General features: G+C 36.8%; 2 long non-coding RNA genes across 6 annotated transcripts in view; one reads left to right on the forward strand and one right to left on the reverse strand.

Moving 5' to 3' along the window:
• LOC144300420 (uncharacterized) overlaps nucleotides 1-19,752 on the reverse strand; it is a 245,578-nt gene that overhangs the window by 149,234 nt on the left and 76,592 nt on the right. For all 5 annotated transcript variants that reach the window (XR_013367047.1, XR_013367045.1, XR_013367044.1 and 2 more), the window contains one exon: nucleotides 5,124-5,228. This is a non-coding gene — a long non-coding RNA (uncharacterized LOC144300420). The remainder of the gene's footprint in view (nucleotides 1-5,123; nucleotides 5,229-19,752) is intronic.
• On the forward strand, nucleotides 73-19,660 carry LOC144300422 (uncharacterized). Its single transcript, XR_013367050.1, has 3 exons — nucleotides 73-232; nucleotides 16,255-16,344; nucleotides 16,831-19,660. It is a non-coding gene; the product is annotated as an uncharacterized LOC144300422 (long non-coding RNA).

Genomic DNA, 19,752 nt, shown 5'->3' on the forward strand with positions numbered 1-19,752 from the left:
ATCAGCCACCCCTCTTTATATTTCTGCACATTCTGTTCTAACAAATTATTTATGCTCAGAGTCTATGAGAAATGGTGGAGAAAGACATGCCAAAGTGCTCTATGAAATTTCACTCTGTACTTTCTGAGGCCAGCCAGAGTGCCCATGAATCAGCTGCAACAGACAGATAGCCAAACCTGGCCAGGGAACAGCTATAAATGTGAAAGAAGAAATCACAGGATCAAAAACACAGGTATGGGCGATCTGATTTTATAAGATCAAAAACACAGAATGGAAAATATGTTCTGCTGACATGTTAGAAACTCTTGCCAAAAACTGAATAAGTAACTAAATCCTGAATCACTGAAGAGTTGCCCAGTGCTGAGGATTTTTACTACTATTTGAAGGCCTATTTTGTCAAGGTCAGTGAAATATGCCAAATTAAATGACCTGTCCAGCACATGAATCAACCCTGGGAATTTTAAGAAAAGGGTGTTTTTGGCATACACGGAAACTGCAGATTAACCAAAATCATGGCTAGATGCTAATTCCTATCACTTTAACAGGAAGTCAGACCTCAGTACTATTAAGATGAAGTTAAAAATATAATACAGATAATTTGTATCAAAGGCTGCTGTGCTACCTTTATTCAGAGGGATGTAATGTCAGTTAAATGTAGGAGAAACTCTGTGAAAGTTGACCTGGCTAAACTATAAACTCCATAAAAGAGGGATTATATCTAATTCATCCTCTGCTCAATTCTCAGCACCTATAATAGCAGACATCTTAGAATCTTTCAATTCTTTTAGTCATTCATGACTGCTCAATGAATACTCTGGGTATCAAAAGTGTGTTGTTAACACATCTCAGTCCGAAACCATCTATAGTATATTCTATGGCTCAACAAATTATTCTACTTTCTAGGAATCAAACAATACTCTGGAAAGAAAAGGTCTGAGTCCTTCATTCACAAAGCTATGATTCTGAATGAGAAAGGAAGTTTTTTAGTTTTGTTTTTTTTGTTTTTGCTTTTACAGAGAATGCCAATATAATGTATGCCCAAACAAATTAAAAACGCTATCCCACAGTTTTCAGAATTTTAGTCTGGCTCTATATAACTATATGGATTTGGCTAATGTGTAGTATGCTAATTTGTTAGAGTTGGGTTTTTCTTTCTTTTAGAAATATCAAAAAAAAGTCACATTGTTTCACAGTGTCAAATACATGGAAAGAGTTATATAAGTTTCATTTAGTATCATTGCTCTTTCTAATATAAAATTGCATAGAAAAGGGTCGTTTTAGGAGAAAAAATTAACAATTTGTAATGATGCCTTTCAATAAATTAAATTTGAAAATAAGAGGTTTCCTACAAGATATTAATATTAGAACCTCATAAGCATCAGTGTATATCTGATATAATCATGGTCCAAGAAAAACTTTGGCAAACACTGGTGTAACTGCTTTACTCCACTGTTTTTCTTATTCTTAATATGTCTAACTGCCGCTCAACTCCACCAGGATCATTTGTTAAAAAATACTTATAAAAGTCAAATCGACACACTACTCCAAACAATGCAATAAATAGTGCCCCTTTCCCCTACATACATATACACATACATATGCCTACACAAATGTACAGATCATGTCCTATTACAGAAAATGGAAATCACCTAACAGCAGTAGAGTCCTACTATCATTAGGCATATATTATAGTATGTATTGTTTCACTGACTCATAAAGAAGAGATATAAGTACTCCACTTTACAGATGGGAAAAGTAAGTTTCAGATACATAAGATGATTTTCCAAGGGTCACACTTCCAGGAAGGTGGAATCAGGGTAAGAAGTTCTTTGCTTCTTTAAGCTATTTCTTTCAACCTGTGACTCCACTTTTTCTAGACCTTTATCCTTGAACATTTGGAGAATAAGGAAAGCCTCACATTTTTCCTCAAATTAGTTCTAGTACAGAAACACACACACATATACACAAACACACACAATTCCATATAAAAGTTTTGAAATGAAGATACCTAATCACTTCTGGTGGACATTTGCCCATATATGAGGCATTCCCACTGCAAAGGTACAATGCTAGGAGCTAGATAGTTGAGGTGGTTTTGAATATATTTTAGAGTCCGACCCTGATTCCTCCATTTAACAGCTGTGTGACCTTGAGCAAGTCGTCATTTTTCTAAGCCTCAGATTCCTTGCCTATAAAATGGGTCTAAGAATACTACCCACTTCATAAGGCTGTTCCACAGAGCCCTTAGCTCAGTCCCCAGCCCTCAGAGCAGTGAAAACAGGCTGTTCACGGGTTCAAACAAAATGAACAGAAAACCCATTTCCTGGTCCCTAGAACTGCTGTCAATTTTTGGAAGCATGTTTCCCACCACGAACCGTGGAGTGTTTTTGCAAAGTGAACTTTGCAAGTTTTTACAATGAGAAGCAATTAACTCACATGCTGGGCTATCATATACTAGCTGTTGAGAGGACTGTGTGGTTGAAGAAGCTAAGTTGCCAAAGTTCAAAAAGCAAGTTCCTCACCTGAGCTACATAAAAGGAAAAAAGGTCACCTTTGACTGACTTTTGCTCTTGGCTATCAAAGGTGAACAGTTTTTCACAGCATATTCCCCATGTGCTTTCATAGCCCCCTGATGGATGCTTTTGATAGAAGGTTGGAAAGAAATGTTAAAGAAGTGAAATGTCTAAACTAAGCTTCCTCTCTGCAAGAAGCTACCTTCTATTAGAACTACTTCCAGCTCCACTGTGGTGCACCTTGAAAAGGACCCCTTACAAAGCCAAAGATACAAATAAAGAACCAAAATCTCTGCTACAACTCTCCCTTAAAGTGCTTTTAGATTAACTTTGAGGATTTTTACAAACATTTAGGGACTCATCTGGAAGATTTATTCAGGAAGGTATGCCCAGAGTTAACATGAATGCTGATAAATACACTTCCACCTGGCAGGGTACAAACAAGCAACAATTCAGAGTTATTAGCATTTACTTCCTATAAGATTTCAAAATCACAGAATTTGGAATTTAAATAACATAAAAGTAGAACTAACTGCAGAATCTCCACAAACTAAAGCATCATCTGCATAAGGCCATTATAACTATCTGAAACAAAACAAAACACTCCACGAAAAAGGTATTTTGGTATGTATGAGGCAAAATAATTTGTTTCTCTGATTTTAATGAACCAACAAGGTGCTTTCTTATCATATGGAGAAGCTTAAGAGGTAATGTTCATTATTATAGAAACATCCACATGGGCAAGAAATTAGCAATTATGGAAAGTGGGTGAGGAGTAAGTCTAGGAACTATAAAGAGACCCAACTTCGACACAGATGGTAGCATTTAAACTTAATTTTATCTTATTCAAAGAGAAATGCATATAAGTAATAGAAGTAGAAAATGTGCCTTTAAAAAAAAAAAAGAAAAAGAAAACGTGCCTTTGCACTTCTCAGTTAACTAGAAAATTCAGTGTCATCAGTAGTTTCTCAAGCATGTATTAAGATCTAATATTTTGTGTGATGCGGCTCTTCATTTAGAAAGACAGCTTTCCAAACCACCATTGATATCGAATATAGTCAGAATGACTTTCGAGTTGGGAGGGAAATAAATTTCCTTTCAACAGGAAAGTAGTGTGATGTAGTATTGTGGTAAAGTGGATTACTGTACTCAATTCTTCGCTCCTTCCTTTATAAAATCATTAATCTATTCCTTGAGCATGTAGTCTCAGTTCTTCCCACTGAGGGGATGCTTTCTCATTCCCACTGATACTGGGGTTGGCCATGTGACTTTCTTTGAAATGTTTGTGGATATGACATGAGCAGAGGCATTAAAAAAGTGTATGTGGTCTGCCTGGGCACCTCTGATAGCCATGATAAAAATACCTCCTTAGCACACCCAATATGAGATATGTAAGCACACCCACTCTCAACCCAAATCTGGAGTCAAACCAGGCTGACCCAGCCGGAAGCAGATCTGTTCCTGCAGACCCACAGATCCACAAGTAAGAAAAATAGATAGATATTTTAAATTGAAATCCTCTGAATTCTGGGGTGATTTGTGTAGCATTACTGAAGCAACAGCTGTCTTCACAAGTATTTAGAATGTAAACTTCAAAGGCAGAGGTCTAGATTTGGACAGCCACTCTACAGCTTAGCTATGTAACCTTGGGCCAACTTCTCAAAAGACCTGATTCTCAGTTTCCTCATTTGTAAAATAAGTGTAATGATGTCAATCAAATAGCATTGCTACAAATATTAAGCAGTATGATGTATGTAAAACAAACTTTATATATGCCTAAGATATTAGCTACTCTGTAAATAGTTGCTGTCAACTCATTGTCATCATCATCTTCTTCATCATCTTTATATATCAAGCCCTTCCTTCCCTATCTAGGCTTCATTGGATCAATGGTAGCATGTACCATGAAATAGCTTGTGTAAAGCATTTATAATAGTGTTTTGCACAGAGTAGACCCAATAAATATTTCTTTCCTAATCAATCTTTCCCAACAGGTATATGAAGAAATGTTTCAGTAGTATCCTATGCCAAATAACCACAGTGACCAAAAACACAGTATTTTTTTTTTTTTTTTGCAAAAAGTGATGCATTTGGAACCACTCTCTGAGTCCACTCCAGATTGAAGTCAAACAAAACAAAATAAAACCGGGATCCCTGGGTGGCGCAGCGGTTTGGCGCCTGCCTTTGGCCTAGGGCGCGATCCTGGAGACCCAGGATCGAATCCCACATCGGGCTCCCGGTGCATGGAGCCTGCTTCTCCCTCTGCCTGTGTCTCTGCCTCTCTCTCTCTCTCTCTCTGTGACTATCATAAATAAATAAAAAAAATTAAAAAAAAAATAAATAAATAAAACCAAAAACACCTTTATACTTCTCTGTAATTTCTGGTTCTCAAACCCATCTAATATTTTGAATCCAGTAGTCAGTGTAGTATACACACACACACACACACACACACACACACCCTAAGTACTGCTATAGGTCCCAGTGGGAATTTCATAAAAATCTTCATATATACTGTCTTAGCTGTTTGGACCACTATCACAAAACACTGTAAAATGAAATGAATGGCTTAAACAAACAAACAAACAAACAAAAACATTTATTTCTCACAGTTCTGGAGGCTGAAGTTTGAGTTCAGGGTGCCAGCATGCTCAGGTTCCTGGTGAAGGCTGTCTTCCAATTTTATAGATGGCCATTTTCTCATTGTGCCCTTGCCTGGTGGAAAGAGAGATCCTATTTCTTACATTTCTTCTTATAAAAACACTAATCCTATTCATGAGGGCTCCACTCTCAACACCTAATTACAGCCCAAAGGCCCAACTTCCTAAAATCATCACACTGTGGGGGGTGGGGAGGGAGGATTTCAACACATGAATTTGAGGGGGGCACAACATGTAGTCCAAAACATTCACCTTGTGACTTGGCACCACCATCTTTGTTAGACTCTGCTGCCACTTCCAATGGGTACCAACATACCACAATTCTCAGGTCCTCTACACTGACACTCCTGGCACTTCCATATCATGACCTTTGCTTATGCTACTAATGCAGTGAATATCAAGGTACCAAAGCTGCTCAGTGTTCCTTACAAATGGGAGAAATTGATCCCTTTTCTCATAGAAATTGATCCCTCTTCTCATCCTTCACAATCTTGAAATAAAGTAATGCAATAATCTCTTCCACCCTAATATCTTAGAGATTTTAGTAAAAGTAATTCCTTCACTTCTTACTCACAACCCTCTCTCCCATAATATCCAAAATTAAGTTGACCACAGAAGAAAATCAGGAAGGAAGAAATTGGACTTGGAAGAAATCTGAGAGATGGATACCATTCTGTGGCTAGTACTGTCCCTCTGGCTTGACAGCTAAAGCTCTGGTATTAGGCCAACTTTGTTTGCTTTGCCTCTTCCCTTAATAAGAATTATTTTCCATAAGGTCCTTCAGTTCCTCTTTTGTAAATTATCTTTCAGCATATGTAGTCTCCTTGACCTACTCACACAATTCAGGCTTACAATGATATTGCCTAGAGCCTCCTGCTATAAATATGGTGCCATTTATTTGGTGTAAAAAAATGAATAAATGATAAAGGAAAAAAACTGGAGTCTGAACAAGTTATATTCAGAAACTCGGCATTATTTTATTTTTTAACCACTTGGTAATCTAACAAATACCTCAAACTTAACATATCACAAATCAAACTCTTGATTCTTCAGCCCACCCCAAACCTACTATTCTATAGCATTCACAGTCTGATGAAAAACAATTCCATCCTACTACTCGCTCAGGCCAAGAGCCTTCAAGCCACCTCTGACTCTTGTTTCCCAAATTTCAGATGCAAGCCATCAGCAAATCCTTTTGGTTCTACATGCAAAGTACATGGAGAGTCTAGCCACCTCTCATGTCTTCCATTACTACTATGTTGATTCAGGCCCCCATCACCTCTCAGCTGGACAGGCGTAAAAGCTTCCTAAGTGATCTCTGCTTCCATACTAAACCACTTATTGTCTATTCTTGGTAGAAGCCTGAGTGATCCTTTAAAAATATAAGACAGAAAATATCTTTGCTCTGCTCTTAGCCTTTACTTCTTTCCATCTCACTCACAGTAAAAGCTAAAGTTCTCCCAATACAATACTTCTAAGACCCTTCACCTGACATCCTTCTCTTGCTCACTGTTCCAGCCCTTTGATCTTCATGCTATTTCTTGATTTTCCCAGGTCTGCTCCCATCTTAGGGATTTTATTCTAGCTGACCCCCCTGCCTGGAATGCTTTTCTTCTAAATATACTCTTGGTTAACTTCCTAACCTTCCACCAATATTTGGTCAGATCTCATTTTCTCAGCAGACCGATCTCAACAATACTAACTGCTCTCCCTCAATCCCACCTTTAACACCTGCTTCCCCATTCCCCTTACCCTGATCTATTCCTTCATTTTTTTCAGAGCATTATCAGCACCTATTATAGTAAATAATTTAGCCATTTATTGTCTCATTTCCTTTTGTCTATCTCCTCTCCCTCATGTAAGTTTCATGAGGGCAGGGTGCTTTAACTCCTTTTTCCATTAAACACTGCTAGCCATATAAATGAACACATATCGAGAGGAGGAAAATCAAATTATATCATAAAGTAATTAATATCAATTTGTACTTGCCACAATGGTGCTTTGCAGAGGGCCAAGGAGAGTTTTCAAATATTATAAAACAAGTTTTCGTTTTTCAATCCTAGAGCCATTTTTTAAAATATTCTGTATATACACCAAACAACCTTTTGCACTCACGCACATTCTAATTATTTTATCTATTTCAAATGTCTCACAGATACAAGATTCACATTTGTTGATTCTCTATCTAGTTTCCTGGGACCTAAGAGCTATAAACTAATATGCAAATGGCAATTAGTCCAAAGGGTTACATCATGACATAATTTTCAGTAGCAGGAAAATGTCAAACATGGCTAATGTAAAAATGATGCAGATGGCAGATGCTATAGAGAGAAAATGGGAGATGTTTTTGAACAAATAAATAAAAGTAAAGTTATATATCAGCTTCACAAACACATCTTATTTACATCCCCTTTAAAACAGCATATGCTTCTTCAACCTTACACATGTATCTCAAACATAACATGCCAAAAACAAAATGCTTTTCTCTCCATTCCCCAAACTTTCTTCTTCCTTAAGAAGAAAAACAGCACTGACATCTAATTAGTTAGTCCCTCCTGTTTACACCTATTTAATGCCAATTCTACTCAATAAATGTCTCTCAGAACCACACCCTTCTTTTTGTAACTATTATATGCTTCTGTCATCACAGCCAGCCACATTTCTTGCCTGGATGACAGGGATGCACTCTTAAGTGGATACCCCAGGTCTTGCCTTTCTCAAATCCATCCTCCACAAAGCATATATGATCTTATTACCACTCCATTGCTGAAAACTCCTTTAATGATTTCCCCTTGTTTTTATTTGATTTTATTTTATTTGATTTGATTTAGAGTGTAGGAGTGGAGGAAGGGGCAGAAGGAGAGGGCGACAGAAATTCTCAAGGAGACTCCCAACTGAGGGAGCCCAACACGGGGGCTCTATCTCACAACCCTGAGATCAGGACCTGAGCTGAAACCAGGAGTCAGACATTTAACTGACTAAGCCACCCAGGGGCCCCTCCCTTTGTGTTTATAATCAAGTTTTTAAAAAGTCTTAACATGGCTTACCAAAAAACCTTTGACATCTTAATATTCCCTGTCTCTTAAGATTCAAGTAAAGGAAAACTTTCATGTTTGAGTTCAAAGTACACAGTAGGATATTTTAAGAAAGGTAATTTAAGGGATCCCTGGGTGGCACAGTGGTTTGGCACCTGCCTTTGGCCCAGGGCGTGATCCTGGAGACCCGGGATCGAATCCCACGTCGGGCTCCCGGTGCATGGAGCCTGCTTCTCCCTCTGCCTATGTCTCTGCCTCTCTCTCTCTCTCTCTCTCTCTTTCTCCATGACTATCATAAATAAATAAAAAAATAAATAAATAAAAGAAAGGTAATTTAAGTTAGGTTTCCCCAGAAGCAAACCATCAGACTAAGATTTGAGTACAAGGAACGGTACTAAAAAAGACTCAAGATGCATCAGACAGAGAAAGCCCTCAGCCAAGAACCACAGGTCCTTTCCATAGGATACCTGGTTACGGGTGAGAACCACACATGCCTACGGGATATGGTGGGGTACCAGCAGCATCTGCTAAAAGGGTTACAAACAAAATGAGTCTTTTTCCCAGTAAAATAACCAGGTCAATAAAGGATCTTGAAACTATATAACATAATGGTTGAAGGAATGAAAAATGTTCCACCTAGAAAAATATATATAAAGTTAGAAACTTAACTCTCCCCTTAACAACACTTACTATTGAGTGGAGGGAAACTGAAAAGCAAATCACTGGAACATAAAAGTTTTTTTGTTTATTCAGTTTCTATATTGTAACTCTTTCCCCTCTGGTCATGAAAAGATAAAATCCAAAATATTTATGACCTAAGGAATCATAGGAAGGTCATATTTCCTAACTAATCAGTTAGTCTAAAGTGAAATTAAATTTGGATATGATCTGTTCTCTGGATTAAATTGACAAAATTTTCTGCTGTATTTGCCATTCAGTATAAAGATATATTCTCTTGTGATTAAATTATCCTAGTGTGTAGCTAAAATCTAAGCTTGTAATTTTTAAGAACTGTGAAACATGTTTTCATTAGTTACAAAATATAATGAAACAGGATTCATGTAGGAAATAAATAATATGTCTCAAATTATACTTTTTAATCCCTTCAAACATAAATGAGTTACTAATACATGTTTCTGAAATTCCTATCCTCAAAGTTCTACCTTTTTTTCCCCAAAAAAATACTTTAAAAAAAAATGTAAACAGCTACGACAGCTTTGGGCTCAGAGATGGCTGTCACATTTCACTATATTCTCTCTCCAGAAGTTTCCAACAAGTATGATTAAAAATAACAGCACTCCTGACAGCTTCTAAACCCTAACCCAATGAAGAGCTTTTATACTTTGACACGGGAATAACTACCCACAAATCCTGAAATTCTGACCTGTGGTAGAGGGATTACACTTTTCGTATGGCCACAGGGACAGACTAAAGACAAAAGTGGGAGAAGGATCTCAGCTCAAATGGAGAAAGTGGAGGAAGAAGAGGAAAAGGGGGACCAGGAGAAGGAGGTGCAGGAGTGGAGGAAAGAGAGAAAAAAATGCTAAGGAGAGTTATCTAAGTGTAGATTTGGCTTGGGAATTAGAAATAACTAACATGCACCCAGTTGATTGGACCACATCACTTTAAGGTCTGTTTCTACTTCTGAGATTCCAGGGTTTATCTGGCAGTCATGTACAAGATGAATTCGAGAAGAGTAGAGAGACAGAAAAATCAGTTAAGAAATATCTCAATAATAGAGGTAAGAGGAAAAGTAGAACTATAGAATGATTCTGGAAGTGGAGAGGAGCAAATATACTCTAAAACTTAGAGAGTCTGCTCAGGTGAGAAGGACAAGAGAGTAAGGATTCAAAGATGCCACCAAGGTTTGGAGCCTACTGGTAGGGAGGTTAAGCAATCACGAACAGAAACAAGACCCAGAGAAGGAACAGCAGGTCTGAGAGGAAATAATAGATCTGCTGGGCATTTATTACTTGACATCATTAGATAAAACCAACAGGTAACTGGAAATATGAAACTGGAGCTTGGAGAAGAGGTCAGGACTGGGCATACAGAATTGGAAACTGCCTGCACATCACTGACAGTCACAGTCATGACCTTAGAAAAGACTGTCTGCTTGGAGAGACTATAGGGGGGAAAGAAAACAAACAATGAAAGGTGTTTTTGTGATATCTAAGTTTAAGAAATGGGGAGGGGGGAGAGAAAGAGAGAAGGAGGAGAAGACAGGAAGGGAGGAGGAAAGGAGGAAAGAGGAAGGGAGAGAGGGAGGGAGGGAACAAATTTCATCACCAACTTTGCAGACAATGAGTCAGTAAAATATTTTGCTATGGAGTTCTATAATATAAGAGTTCTATAATAGTCCTAATTGTAACAAACAAATGAATAACTTTGAAATCTTTACTTGTATCATTTTTTTCAATTTTTATTTATTTATGATAGTCACAGAGAGAGAGAGAGAGGCAGAGACATAGGCAGAGGGAGAAGCAGGGTCCATGCACCGGGAGCCCAATGTGGGATTCGATCCCGGGTCTCCAGGATCGCGCCCTGGGCCAAAGGCAGGCGCCAAACCGCTGCGCCACCCAGGGATCCCACTTTACTTGTATCATAACTTAATATTCTAGTTGGAAAAACTCTCACTAGCAGAATTATTTTCTGCTTTCCATATTAAGTGCTTGGGGGCAACCTCCTAGTTATATAAGGGAATAATAATAAATATTGATACACCGCTTATTTACAAGGAAGTGTCTATTGTTCATTTCAAGTTAAAATGAGATGACAGTTCCAAAAACTGTTGTGGCCATCTCTGTTTATTTGATTGAACTCTTGGGATTTGTCATTGTTGCACTGCTTTACTTTACCTAATGATATTGGATTAGAATTACCTAGCTTTATGGATTTGAAAAGTGTTTTTACATGCTTCATCTCTTTCAACTCCGATGGACATCCTGTGAACTAGACAAAGGTCTAATTACTGAGGGTTTAAATGGCTTGCCCCATGTGACCTGCTGATGAAGCTAGTGCATGGCTCCTTCACTCCAGCACATTGACCCTCCGCCTCTGTAGGAAATTGTGATCTCTTGTTTGCGATTTGGTCGTGCAGCTGCAGGACTCCCTTCTGTACATTTATATTCATAGAAACATAGAGCATCAACTGATTTGTCCCTTCAAGCAGCAGATAAGAAATAAGACAAAGGAGAGCTAGGGACTTGTCCTAGACACAATCTTTTAGTTCATTAGAGCAGCAAGAAGCAGGCTATGAACAATAGTTATCTGTTACCTATCTATAAAGATGAGACTAATTTGTAATAAAAGTAACTCTGGTTTTTTATTTCTTTTTACACTAGATGAAAAAAATCTAGTGACCAAGGTGAATAAAATTATAAGGAAGTTTTGGAAATCTCTATTTTACAGACTTCTAAAATTTTTTTTTTAGATTTTATTTATTTATTCATGAGACATTGAGAGAAAGGCAGAGACTCAAGTAGAGGGAGAAGCAGTTCCCTCCGGGAAGCCTAACACAGGATTCAATCCTAGGACCCCGGGATCACGACCTGAGCTGAAGGCAGAAGCTCAACCACTGAGCCACCCAGGTGTCCCTAATTTTAATCAGTTTTTTTTTTTAAATGCAGGCTCTCTGTGAGGAGCCTGATGTGGGACTCAATCCCAGGACGTAGGGATCATGCCCTGAGCCGAAGGCAGATGCTCACCACTGAGCCACCCAGGCGTTCACAGACTTCTAAAAATTTTAAACATACTCAATATGAGTCAGTCTTCTGCTCCCTCTTATCTCTTTTTCCATCTCTTGTAAAAAACCTGAAATAACAGCATCCTAAACTAACTTCCAGTTCTCTAGTCTTACCATCCCATCATCTTATTACACATTTTCTTTAACCTATAAAAGCTTCATTCCTGCCGTAAGTTATTCCTCAAAACATCTACATTTCAAAAGTTTGGCTGCTTTCCTTTTCTATCAAAAGCACTCAATATAAAATTTTCTGGAATAATGCAGCCTGAAGGGATCTGAAGACACCCTCAAGCCATGCACTTCTCAATCATTATGTTTCCTTCAACAAGTCTTAAGTTGTCTTAGATCTTAAGTGGTTGTCTTAAATAATTTTAATAACAATGTGCAAACGTTATCTATCCTTTAAAAATTAATTGGTTCATACTCAAGATTATTTCTAGAACACCACACCACAACTATAATTTTCTTGTATTTTGATATGCTTCCTTTAATGGGAGATAAAAGAATGTTATATATCTAGAGGTATAAATTTCAGAAATTATGTTTATACCTTAGGCCTGAGTTTCTGTGACTGTTATCTGAGCCATATAGCATGGTGACAATCTATGCATCAAATCCTCTCACATGAAATTCAAGATACGTTTGCTTGGCAGAGGGTATAATAATATTTGGCATCCTAGATCAAACAATTACCATATGCCAAAGGCTTTACCACAACCTTGCAAACTGGGTCCTATGGAATCCAATGTATAAGCAAGAAATCCGAGGCTCAGTAAAATTCAGTGACTTATAGCTACTAAGCAGTAGAATTGGGAATCAACCAGGTGCATTTCACAGTAAAGCTTAGGCTCACTTCACAAGAATAATGATATCATGGCATCAAGATATATTTCATACATCCTAAGGGGTGTCCATAAATGTCCTTAGGCTCTTCCTAAGCAAAAACTAACTCTGAGTCAGGTCAGCGAATCCAGGAATCTAAGTTGAAATGTTGAAGGAAAGAAAGGAATAAAGGAAGGAAGGAGAGAGAGAGAGAGAGAAGGAGAGGAAGAGAACAAGGGCAGGGATGGAAGGGACTCAGAAGACAAACAATTTCTACCCCCCAAACCCCCCCCTAGAGATGCACTCTACCCTGGGTGCATCTCGAGTTCAAAATAACTCCATGGTGGCAGCAATCATGTTCTAACAAATGAAGCAGGTGTGTTCTTTCCTAGTAAGTGCATAGGCGGGAGCCAATCTAATAGGTCAATTTCTCTCTTCCACTTTATTGAATATAACATGCTGTGCACATCACAGTTCTTTAGGACAAATGCATTTCAAAAGAAAAATTAGTCTGGAACATTGAAACTTGCAACTGTGTATATTTTACCAAATGTCAATCTCTATTTGCTGGGTGATTTGAGTTAGTCTGGTTCATTATGCAATTCTAAGCCTGAGAAAGTAATTTCAAATAGAAAAAAAAAAAATGACTTATCCCAAATCTTGGACTACCTGCAGTTTCCAAAAGTACGATTTAAGCCATTTTCCACCACTCAGTTATAATTTCGCTTTCTACTCCCCTGCTTCCAGCTAGGTTACAACCTCCTGACCATAAGAAAAATTGCCTCAAGTCTTACCTTAATTCTTCCATTTTGAGATAATTTCAGATAACAGTACATACTTATTTGAGAGTCTACATACCATTCTTCGTTCTCTTCTTAAAAGTGAGACTTGTTTTTTGGGGTTTTTTTAGGTTTCTACTCAGTTTTGTCACTCTTCATTAATGGATTACTTATGATCATGTAAAAGCATATTTCTAGATACAAAAATTGCTCCCAATGGCTATTTTTTATCATGATTGTCAAATTCTTCCCTGACACCTGTTTTAATATAATGTGGCAAATTAAATTTAAACCTTCGTTATTCTCTTTACCACAGTATAAGAAATTGCTGCTACAGGAAGTGACTTTTGAATGTGTTTTATGTCCAGTATTTGTGCCAATAACAATAATAACATTCATTTTGTGCTTATATGTACCAGTATTTCAAATTAAGTATTCCATCAAAAAAAAAAACAAAAAAAGCAAAGAAGACAATTTCTTTCTATAGTTCAGATTATTTCCTTAGCTAAAATGTCAAGCTGAGGATCCCTAGGTCACTGAATGTTAGTGATTTACAAGCTCAATATACAATTATATCCATAAAGATTATATTCCCCCTCAGCAATGCATGAAAATTCTTTATTCCATAGCTTTGTCAGAATTGCATAGTCTTACTATAATTCTTTCTTGAAAATTTTCCTAATTTGACAAGCAAAAAATGAGACCTTCCCTGTTGTTTTCATTTGCATGCTAATAAGTTTGTTAGCCTATTTTATTTCCTAATTATCTATTAATGTCACTCTCTGTTATCTATGAGGAACTTCCTAGTGCTGTTGTCCCCAATTTGAATGAACTCTTTAAATACTAAACCGATTAACCTTTGTCACATTTATTAAAAATGGCTGCCCCAGTTTAGCTTGCTTCTTAATTTTAGTCTTTTTTATTTTGGACCTGCAGCCCTTTTATGTTCAAATAATTAAAAGTATTGATCTTCGTCTTTATAAATTCTTCTATTACAAAGCCATCTTAATAAAATGTAAATTGTTCATGTCACTCCCCTATTTTTTTTACTTACAGTGCCACACTCCTCAGTATAACAAGTAAGACCTTTCATGATTTAGTTCTATCTCTTACAAATCATCTTTCCTCACTTCCAGCCTTCAACCCATGATCTAACCTTGCCAAATTCCTTTTGTAAAAGCAACCTGCTTTCTTCCCACATCTAGTTCTTTGCTCGAATGCTTTCTTTTCCTTCCAAAACCCATCATCCCCAGCTCCATCCCATTCTCCTGATCAACTTCTCCTTGTAATTTCAAGACTCAAATTTGTGTTCCCTTCCACAATGCTCTTTTAAAGCCACTCATCCTATAGATACCGGATGATTTACCCAAGTGTTCCATAGCATTCCAAACTCATCTCCTTCATAACACTTACAGCACTATGTTGTACTATCTCCTCAACTGGATGCCAGTATGCTGCACAAGCCAATATTTACATATTAGCATTTCCATATTATCTCGCACATAGTACATGTCAGTCATTATTTGTTAAACAAATGAATTAGTGACAAAGTTGATGGTGAAGGGTATTGGCACATGTGGATACATTTTATTTGTAAATATATACAACTTTTTTCATAGCACATGATGTGAAGAGAAATAATTGGGAGAAACTGAATGATTTTCAAATCCTTTTAGTACTTGAAAACATTCCTATGAGTACCAAAGAAAGAGCAATGCTATGTCAAGAAGCAGAAACATGTTTCTGAAACCACAGGCTGCTTAAGTTATACCACAGCATCTAGTTGAAGTATCAATAAAGACAATTTATTGTGGCCTTTTGAAGAGGTGTATTTTTTATCTTTCTCATACTACATTTCCTATTTTACTCAACCTCAAGAATACATATTGAAACTTAAATGACATATCAAGGCAAAACCAAGAGACAACACCATAATAAAGAATTCCAGTCTTGATTTACTCTCTAGGCTGATTCTCAAATCACTAACCTGAAAAATACAGTGGGTGGGTGTGGTGGCAGGGGGAGGAGGATCTGGATCTTTTGTGTATCAAGTTTCAGGTTTAAATAAAGTGCTTTGTCAAAAATGAATAGTATTGCCATATAAAGTAACAGTGGCCTCAATAAAACAAAAATTGATCTTATTTCAGTAAAAAAAGGCTATAAAATCAAATAATGTGTATCAATTGTATATTGTAACTATAAAGACATAATTAGGATTTCTTTAGTGTTTTTTAGTGTGATGTCTCTGGAAACAGTAGAGCAGAGATTAATGTGATAAATCTTAAAAAAAATTCCAGTTCAACAGAGCAAACTATCCAGTGCATATCACTAAGTATCTGTTTGTCTCCAACAACTTTTGTCCAAGTTAAACCTCAGATATTCGCTTATTTTTTCATTTAACATAAATGTTGGATCTTCGGGCTGAATAATATTCTTTATTAAAGATTTCAATAAAGTAACTCATATGGCTTAATAAGACACATGCTCTCATTAAGGAGTTTATAATTTAATAAAAGTATAAAAATAAAGTGATAGACACCTTAACTTTAAAACCACAATGGGGAGAATGATAAGCAAATTCAATAATTTTACTTTGTTTAAACTAATATTACAAAAATGATCATTTGACTTGCATATTTAAAAAGTAGAATGTCTACAGCCATTTAAAAGAGAAATTAATTTCATTAATTTTATGTTTAGGATGTTTCATCTATCAAATTGGAACAAAATGATAAAAATACCCATGGTGAATGAAAGTGTGAGGAAACAGACCCTTAACTCTTCTGATAAGTGAGTAAATTAGTCTAATTTTTTAAAAAGGCCATCTGACAATACGAACTTTCAATATATACATCCTATATCTTCAGTTTTTTTCTTGATTTTATTTTACTTCTTTGACATAAGAGAAACTTGGCTATTCTCTAACAATAGTTTCTTTTTAAGTCCTAGAAGAACAGTTTTTTTTTTTTTCTCTCAGAATCCCACATCTCAGGAGCTAGAAGTGAGTTAGGCATCCCTCTTATTTCCCTTTGTCACTTCCAATGATTAGTCATAGTTACAAAATACATGCATACACACACACAAACACACAAACACACATTCCTATACTATTTGAAGATCAGACTTCACCACATTCCATCCTTTCAAAATGCTGTCACTTTTTTTGAAACTGTCAAACTGTTAAGTAAGTTCTATCTACCAGGTGGGAATGATATTGAACTGAACAACCTCATTAAAGTCCATTTCCTTCCACTTATTCCCTTTCTACTTCTGTAGGCTGCAAAGTAAATGTTGTGGTGCAGGATTCAATCTCTGGAGGAAGACAGTACCCTAGAGGATGATGGAGCAATGAAATAGAAAGAGGTTGGCCCTGGAGGATCTTCTGGAGCAGAGCTGCCTCCCTATCTATATCACATGCCTGGATTGTTACATGACAGAAACATATGCTATGTTATTTGAGTCCTGAACTTTAGGTGTCTCTCTCTCTCTCTCTCTCTCGGTGTCTCTCTCCTTCTCTTATCTCTCACTTTAATCTCCATCTCTAGATCTCTTAAAATTGCCTTAGCCTTAACCTTTACTAATCCATGACTGAAAGAGTTAGAGATCACATGGATAGAGATGGAACAAGAACTCCATTCCTAATCCTGACTCCAGAGCCAATACCCTTTCCACTTACATTAGGTAAATAAGCTCTTGGGGGTAAGAAGCAACTATTGCTGCAAAGAAATGTGTTATAGTGATCTTCTGGGTCTTCTTGACCTCCTTACACCCTGTAGGGCAGAGCACACTGAAAATACTATGTTCCTCCTTTCTGTTCATTTTATCAGTCTTAAAAAAAAAAATAGCATAGCCAGAATGGTAAGTCTCTTCCCACTTCTCACAGAAAAAGCCTTCTGTTTAACAGACAGAACGTGGCCAACGCCACAGGAGACCTGGCTATGTTCCAGACATGGAGTAAAGCTGACTTGAAGCACTGGAAGACTTATGGGACATCCTCATGATACAACTTCTGACCTCAGTCACGGACATTGCTCCTTCTTCACAGTTCCACTACTGTATTCATCCCTGTACAAATCTTAATTTAGCCACAACAAGCTCATCATACATTTTTATGACTCTTTTCTCTTCCCTCATTCTTTCTCCACCCATAGATTTTTTTAATAATACTTTATGTGCCTTTTGCTGATTTATTTCTTGCCCTCTGGTAAAAGAAACACAATTTGCTTTTAAAGACATATACATGAATACCCACATACACACAAACATATTAAATAAAAGCTCACAAAAAAAAACCTCCCATACACCCAACTATAGGTTATAAAATAAAAATATGGCAAAGTTAACATCTAATATAATTGTCTTAATATTTAAACAGAACATAGGAAATAATATTCAATATAAAAACATTTGGAATGATTTTACTGAATATCATGGCTTTGCTTTCCTGTTTTTTAGTTCAATCAAAGGTGGAACATACATAAACAGGAATACATGCTGATCTGATTCAGTACAGTCTATTTTTTTGCTGTTTTTCATGAAGTCATGATTGAAAATCCTAATTTACACAAACAAGTTATTGTGAATAACAGCAATGCATTCTACGTATCAAAAAATTCTTCAAAGTTCATCAAAATTTATGGTAAAATTAAAGTCTGATGACCATTCTTCAGTGTATCTGGAGAACAATGCTCCAATATTTCATTTTTAGTTCAGGAATCAAGTTTAACTCAATTATTTGTTCAGAACTATAAAAATCAAATATATGTTTTACCACAATGTTTCTCTTAATCTTTCAAATATTTCTTTGGTAATAATTAAATGCCTGAGATAGAGAAGTGAAATGTAGTAACTCTCATTTTTCTTTTTTTCAAATTGTCATTAAAAGTTACAACAATACTGGGGCACCTGGATGGCTCAGTCAGTTGAGCACTCAACTTAGTTTCAAGCAGCAGACTCTTGGTTTTGAGTCAGGTTGTGATCTCCTGGCTCATCGGATCAAGCCCTGCATCAGACTCCCTTTGTCCCTTCCCCCACTTGCTCACTTGTTCTATCTCTCTCTCTGAAATAAATAAATAAAATTTAAGAAAAAAAGTTACGATGCTGAGAACAAAGTAGCCTTGGTGATTACTTGTAAATCTCACTATAACCATGACTTCTCTTGTTATCGTAGATATATCTGACTTGTGAACTATACCTTTTAGTTTCAAATTTAGTTTACTAAGAATACCAAAAATATTTATTTAAAGATACCAACTCTCTTACCAGGCAACACAGCAGCTCATTCACCTTATTGTTGACCTGCCTTATAGGTAGAAGACAGAAGCCAGGACTGCAGCATCTCCAGCTGCCACTGGATTTCTTCCTTCTGCTTTTCTCTAAGTTGGACCGAGTATGTGTATAGCTCTATGCCAGCTGCTCTTGAAGGACACCCATATCATTTCACCAGGGATGCAGGTGATAAGAGAAAGGCTAGTTTCCAGTATGTCCTTGCTCTGACTTACTTCATATCCTATTCTCCTTCCCAAAAGCTAGCCTGGCTGACCTCTGACAACACCAGGACCAACACCAGACTCAAGAGTCCTTACACACACAAACACACAAAGTTCTTGCATAGATATTTCCATTAGGTCACATCATTTTAGAAGACCTAATCCCTGCAACAAATCCTTTATTCTGTATCACTCATACCGATTCTGCTTTTCTAACCAAACCCTTTCACTAGTTAACATTTTCTCAATGTTGACTATTTACAGTTCCATACCCAATAGCTAAACATGAACAACTCTATTTTTTTCACATCAACCTTCTCCTTCTAATAATAAAAACCATTTACTTAAAGGTAGTCATGTTACTTCAATTAAAATGTCATGCCGTCCCAAACTCTAATAATGTTTTATTCCATAATGTTCTTTTAAAACACACACACACACACTGAAACTCAGCTGAAAATCTCAACACTTTGCCAACTGTGAGTCAGTATCTCCTGCATTTTGTTTCACACTTAAATGTAAATTGTACCAATGTAAAACTAATTCAATATTGATGTCTCAATTGTTTGACGACCAGGATAACATCACCATCATGAGTATTGATAGTAGAGCCAAACAGCTTGGCACTGAACCTAGGCTCCTCTTCATACTTTCTGTGGATCTTGGACATGCTACTTAACTCTCTACTCCTCATCCCTTCATCTATAAA

Source organism: Canis aureus, chromosome 28 (genome assembly GCF_053574225.1).
Source record: "Canis aureus isolate CA01 chromosome 28, VMU_Caureus_v.1.0, whole genome shotgun sequence".
NCBI lineage: Eukaryota > Metazoa > Chordata > Mammalia > Carnivora > Canidae > Canis > Canis aureus.